This window comes from Miscanthus floridulus, chromosome 7, assembly GCF_019320115.1.
Source record: "Miscanthus floridulus cultivar M001 chromosome 7, ASM1932011v1, whole genome shotgun sequence".
Taxonomy (NCBI): Eukaryota; Viridiplantae; Streptophyta; class Magnoliopsida; order Poales; family Poaceae; genus Miscanthus; species Miscanthus floridulus.
Window position 1 is genome coordinate 83,506,618 of NC_089586.1, and position 6,304 is coordinate 83,512,921.

At 52.0% G+C, this 6,304-nt stretch overlaps 1 pseudogene; it reads right to left on the minus strand.

The window, feature by feature from the left end:
- Nucleotides 1–3,463: 3,463 nt before the first annotated feature.
- On the minus strand, nucleotides 3,464–4,811 carry LOC136463622 (7-deoxyloganetin glucosyltransferase-like; annotated as a pseudogene).
- Between the last annotated feature and the right edge of the window lie 1,493 nt (nucleotides 4,812–6,304).

Consider the following 6,304-nt stretch of genomic DNA (forward strand, 5'->3'; position numbering starts at 1 on the left):
TGCAACTATAGTTTTGCTAAGTGTGTTGCTATCTCTATCGCAAAAAAGTTATGCAACCTAGGTTCCAATCCTATCAACTCGCCTTTCAACCAAGCTAGAAAAGTAAAGTATACACCAAGGTATCAATATAAATATGGGAGGTAAAGATAAGATAGAGATGCAAACTCCCGTCGATGACTTTGGTATTTTTACCGAGGTATCGAGAAGCGCTCAGGCTTCCCCATAGTCCTCGTTGGAGCCCCTCGCAAGGGCCAAGCTCCCGGTCAGGTAACTCCGTAGATAGCCCCAGGCCTTCCTCACGCGCAAGTGGGTCTCCGGTGTATGTTCTGGCAAGCCTCTCCCGGACCGGTCCCCGACGTCTTCACTATCAAGCTTCCGGTCGAACCATCGTGGGCCTTGTTCCCTTTGGTACATGGTGGCGGCCACACCGCAAACGCAGTTGGTGTGGTCTCGTAAGACTACAAGCCCCTTTGATGTATAATAATGGTGCGCGCAAGCACTAATTTGTAAGAGGTGTGCAAACCTCACTAAACACTTGGCCTAAACCTAGAGCAAGCGCATAAGTAGTGGTCTAATCAACCTAAGCACTTCGCAAAAGCACCTACGCTAATCACCTGATGAATCACTAAGCACTATGCAAGTGGAGATTACTAAAATAGTGTATCAACACCCTTGGTATGTTTCCTCAAGTCTCATCTTCTCAATTGGTCGGTTGGAGGGTCTATTTATAAGTCCCATGGAGCAGCCATTGGGGACAAAACCCAGCTTTCTGCCATTGATCGGACGCGCAGGTCGTCCTGATCGAACGCGTCTAGTCGTCCCAACCGTTAAAGCCGACCGTTGGCGCACATTGTTGATCGGACTCTCTGGTGACTCTGGTCGCTTACTATCTGACCCGTCCGGTCGATGTTTCGCCGCTCTGGAAACTCTCTGGTCTCGATCGGACGCCACTGCCTGGCGCGTCCGGTCATACACAACTACTGCATCCGGTCCTCACTGGGTTGTTACCGCGACGATGAACAGTGAAGTCCGTGCGTCTAGTCACTGCCTCACTCAGCGTCTGGTCGCTGCTGCTGACGCCTACTGTTGCCGAGCAACTGATCGGACACGTCCGGTCCTCATAAGGGTCGCGTCCGGTCACCTCTGTCGAGCTCGTTTCTTCGCGATCTTGCGTCCGGCTTGGTTTCTATCTTCGTGCTTGGACTTTGCTTGGTTTCTTGGGTCTTCTATTGTGCTTCTAGGGTCTTGCTTGAGGTGTTGATCATCGGATCATCACGTCGCCTTCGTCCAAGTCACGTTTACAACCTATTGGACTACAAAACTAACACTCGCAAACATATTAGTCCAAATTAGTCTTATTGATCATCAAACACCAAAATCCAAAGTAAATAGACCAAGATTCCATTTTCCTTATAGGTTTCGTCTGGCGGGATTCGTTGGACTTGAAACCAAGAACCAGGTTCCGTCCACTCCAAGGAAGTTGGAATTGAATCTTCCGCCTTGTTTAGTTCCAAAAAGTTTTCCCAAAAAGTGCTACAGTGGCTATCACATCGAATCTTATGATACTTCCATGGAGCATTAAATGTAGACAAAAAAAAACTAATTGCACAGTTTGGTTGAAAATCGCGAGACGAATGTTTTGAGCCTAATTAGTCCATGATTAAATACTAATTGACAAATAAAAACGAAAGTACTATTCAAATTCCTAAATTTCACACAATACCCAAGTCCATCCGACGCAAAATATCTACATCAAAGCAACCATGTCCAGCTCAGTCTCAGTCCTGATGGCTGAGGCGACAGCTAATGTCTCTGGCGGCAGTTATTACGGATCGACTACAGCTACAATATACAAACTTCTTATCCGATAACCAGGAGCTGGTTCAATTCTTCAATTCCGCTGACTACTCAAATCCTCCGGATTAGAGAATCAAGCACCTAACTCAAACCTTTGTCAACCACACTCAACAAAGAAGCACAGGACATTCAAGATTAACCAGAGTCTAAACCAAATTTCTCATACTCTTGCAAGGCAGGCGTTTCAAGAATGCCAATCCATGTACACACCTCCTACGTTGCTTGTACTTGCTCCAACTTAGCTCATATACATCAGTGCCCCTTAGCGGTGCTACTACAGAATGTAACCATTGACTCTGTAAGGGTCTTAACAGCTAGATGCTGTTGAGATGAGAAAGCGTTTGTTGTAAAAAAACGAAGACAATCACGTGACTTTTCCTTTTTGAAAAAATATTTTTAAAAATTTCTATTTTTAGAAAGTTATGAACTTATATTCATAGTTTTTATACATAACATTTTGCCGGCATAACTACTTATCACAATTCTAATCATAATTTTTTCATGTATTTTTAACAAAATTTGTAGATAACTTATTTTGACAACCTTTTAACACGACCCCTTTGCAATCCAACTTTTCCGCAACGATTCTACACCCGTGGGTATCCGATTTGACAGGTCTGTCCTGGTTTCTCTCCTTTCATTTTTCCTTTTTTTATTTTTTTGTTAACCTACATATTTTTATATGCTATGAATAATTTTTTTAGGTTGTCAAGTTTATCTAGAACAAATTATGTAAATTAGAATGTGTTGAATTAGTTCTGTATAATTTTTTTGAAAGACATTGAACAAAAAAATTATGCATCTAAGTTAAGTTATTTATAAATTTTATCACATAGAAGTGTAGCTAGTAATTTTAAGTTGAGAATGTTATGATAAGTTTGTTCACTAAAAGTTATGAACAAAATGAATAAAAAGTGGGTTGTAAAGGTCATGTAAAAAAATGTTATGATAAGTTGTCTATAATAAAAAAATATTTAAAAAGTTCAGAGAAGAAATTATAGTCACAAATTTTGTTCCGTAAAATATTAGCAAGAGAATCAACAACCGAGCCAAAGGCAAACAAAAACAAGAGAAGTGGGATGTCAAACAACACAAATACAAACACGGACTCACCTTTGGCAACAGCCCGCGCTACAGTAGCATTATAGTGCAGAAGGTGAAGGTCGTGCCCTACCAAAAGGCCCTAAGTGTCTTACCCTTCTTTTTAGTCGCGCAGGATATTTGATTTTTGGGGAAACTTTTCACCAGCAGTTTACTTTAACATGCAAACGTTGAAAATAACACTTTTAGTGGCACTGAGTTAAGTTAAGTTAACAGCCCGTATAAATTTGTATTGCAGTGGTTTTACGATTAATGGCATTGAAAATTAATCTCTACTAACGGTTCATAGATATGGGTCAACACTTTAATTTTGCAGTGGCGCTTGCTCGTCCAGTGAAAAAAATCATTTATGCTTCTTTTTTCCTCTTTGAAATTGATCTTAAACTAGTACGTTGGGAGGTGCAGCATGCGCTGCGGTGTCCATGTAGAACGGTTCTCTATCACGACCAACTCCAACAATGTGGAAAACCAATCAACTGAAATATGCCAACTTTTATTGGGCGACTAAAATTTTACTGGCATCGATCATCAACAATTGCTTCATGATTCCGTTCAAGTGTAACTACTGATCTTTGAGCTCTTCAGCATCTGACGAGTTGGGTGGGCGGCTGAGCGCTCTCACCATGCTCAGCAGGTTCTCGCGTGACGAACCGCCGGGGCCGGCTGCGGCCTCCGCCGCCTCCTTCCACTTGGCCGCGCTCTTCCGCATCTCCTCACTTCCCATCACCTTCCTGACGTGCATGGCGACCTGTTCCCTCTCCACCTCCGCGTCCAGCCGGACGCCGACACCCCACACCTCGCAGGCGTACTTGCAGTTGGTGTACTGGTCCGAGAAGGCGCCACGCTCTCCCACGTGGAGTTCCACCCGCTGTGAGTCAGGAAGCAGCCCACGGCCGGGTGCCGCAGCACCTGCTCCTGGGGACACCACGCGGTCACGTGGCACCGCCCCGCTGTCTCGGTCTTGAAGGCCGGGGGCATCGCGTCCAGGCCGCCGCCGCCGCGGACGAAGTTGTCCCTCATGGACCATAAGAACCGGTGGCCGCTCGCCGCGAGACCCCACGCGAACTCGCTCAGCTGCTCCGGCGTCACCACCGTGTGGCTGCCGAAGTTGACGTACACGACGGAGCCCCGTTCCTGCGTGTCCAGCCAGGCCAGGCACTCGGCGTCCTGCTTCCACAGGCTCAGGCTGGTCGTCGACTCGGTGTCGGCGGCGGCGCTGTTTTGGTCGTTCTGCTGGCGGAGGAGCAAGCCCAGGGGCCCGATGGTGTACATGCGTGGATACTCGGCGCGTAGCACGGCGAGGACGTCGGCCTCGAGGCCGTCGAAGGTGTTGAGGATGAGGGCGCCGGCCTTGGCGCAGCTGTTAGCCTCCGACTCGTTGAAGCGGAGACCGAAGTCGTCCGGGTCGGTGGTGCGGAGGAAGCTGGAGAAGTCGCCGAGGCAGATCGGCGGCATGCCGGGGATGCAGTCGATGACCGTCGTGTCGAGGTAGCCGTTCGTCAAGAAACTCTCATCTGCAGTCGATCACGTTGGTGAAAGTGAAGTGCAACGGTGTGCAAGATTTGGGCGGTGGCTACTCTGCTTACCCTTGAGTGGCACGTACCCTCTCTCCTGGAGCTCGCGGAGCCTCATGTGCGTCATCAGCGGGGCCGCGCTGGCCGTCCAGAACGACATGGTGGGGATCCCGAGCTCCCGCGCCACGCCCAGCGCGAAGCTCATCAGCATCGTGGGCAGCACGCAGGTGACCGGCGGCACGCCGGGCGTGCCGTTGAGCCGCGCGATGGGGTCCCTGAACGGCGCCGCGCAGCGCGTGCTCGTGGACACAGCCAGGCTGCGCCCGTAGTCCTGCTTGCCCCGTTCGGCATCGGACAGGCCGTCCGGGATGGCCTCGAAGCGGAAGCCCTCCCCGCCGCGCACAGCTCCGGCGCCCTCGGTGGCCTGCACGCGCCGGTGGTTGTGCTCGGTGTTGACGAAGGTGACGTAGACGCCGTGGCGGTGCAGCAGCTTGGCGAGCTGCAACGCTGGGTTGACGTTGCCGGAGCCTGGGTACGGCACAGGGGCGAAGCCCAGTAGTGGCCCTTGGATGCGGATGCACCCCCCAAAAAATCGAAAACAAGTTATTACCATCAGATTTCAGCCCTATATGCACCCTCGTTGGCCCAATATGCTGCACCCCCCGCAGCCCAGCTCAGTGCACCAGCCCAGTTAACTTGAGCCCATCGCAGGAAGCCAGGAAGATGAAACGCGCAGCACCGCAACGCGTCTACTCCGCTGCTTTCCCTCAAGGCTCGCATCCATCGCGACGGTCTTTCTTCCCGTCCGTGCCTGCGTGGGCATTGCGACTGAAATTCTGAATCGTTGATCGGCAATCGCCAATTGCCATTGGCCGTCGCCGAGCCCAGGCTTTGGAGTAAAGATGAGCATGCAGCCCGCAGCCCGGTAGCCCATCCCGACGCATAGTTTTTTGGCTCAGCCCGAGCACGGCACGGCCCGGTGTTGTGCGGGCCCAAGTCGGCACGGCCCGATGCACCGGGCCATGCTTGGGCCGCTGCTCAAGCACGGCGGGCGGCACGGCACGGCCCGGTATTTACCAGAGGCCCGGTGAAGGCTCGCTCCATTTATAACCCTAACTAATTTCACCCTAGTCTCGCATCCCACCCCCAGAAGCAGCGCCTCTCGTAAGCGTGTGAGCGCGTCCCTACAAGGTCGCACCCCGCCCCCCACCCCCAGTCGCTCTCGGCTCTCGCCTCTCCGCCCCGTGTTACCGCACGGCCGCACCCAGCTCCCAGCCGCCCCACGTGTCTCCCCGTCTGTCGTCTCCCACACTCACGCTGCCATCCCCCGCAAGAGGCCACCGGGAAGGGCGAGCAACTGGCGGTGCCAGCGGTGAAGCTTCAGCGGCGGGCAATGGCACTCCCCATCGAGATCTCAGCGACAGCTCCTCCCCAATTGCGTCGAGCGCGGTGGCCGGCCTCGAGCGGCTCCTCCGGATCCGGTGTCAAGCTGCTCGGGGACGAGCGCGCCAAGCTCCTCCACGCCTCCTCTAGATCGGCGTCGAGCCCCCTGCCTCCCCTTCCGGCCTTCCCCCTCCCTCTCTCTGTCTGTTTTTTTAGAATATTTGTGTATGGCATCTATGGGCCTCGGGCCGGCCCGGTGCGCTATTGGGCCCGTGCTTTTTAGGCCAGCCTGGCACGGAAAACGACGTGAAGAGCCGTTAGCTAGGCACGAAGGACTGGTGTGGCACGGTCCGGTGGCCCAGCGGGCCCTTCCGTGCCGTGCCCTGTCGAGCCCTGCCTGGCACGGGCCCGTCCCGTACCTGGTCGAGTGACTCGTTTGCTCATCTTTA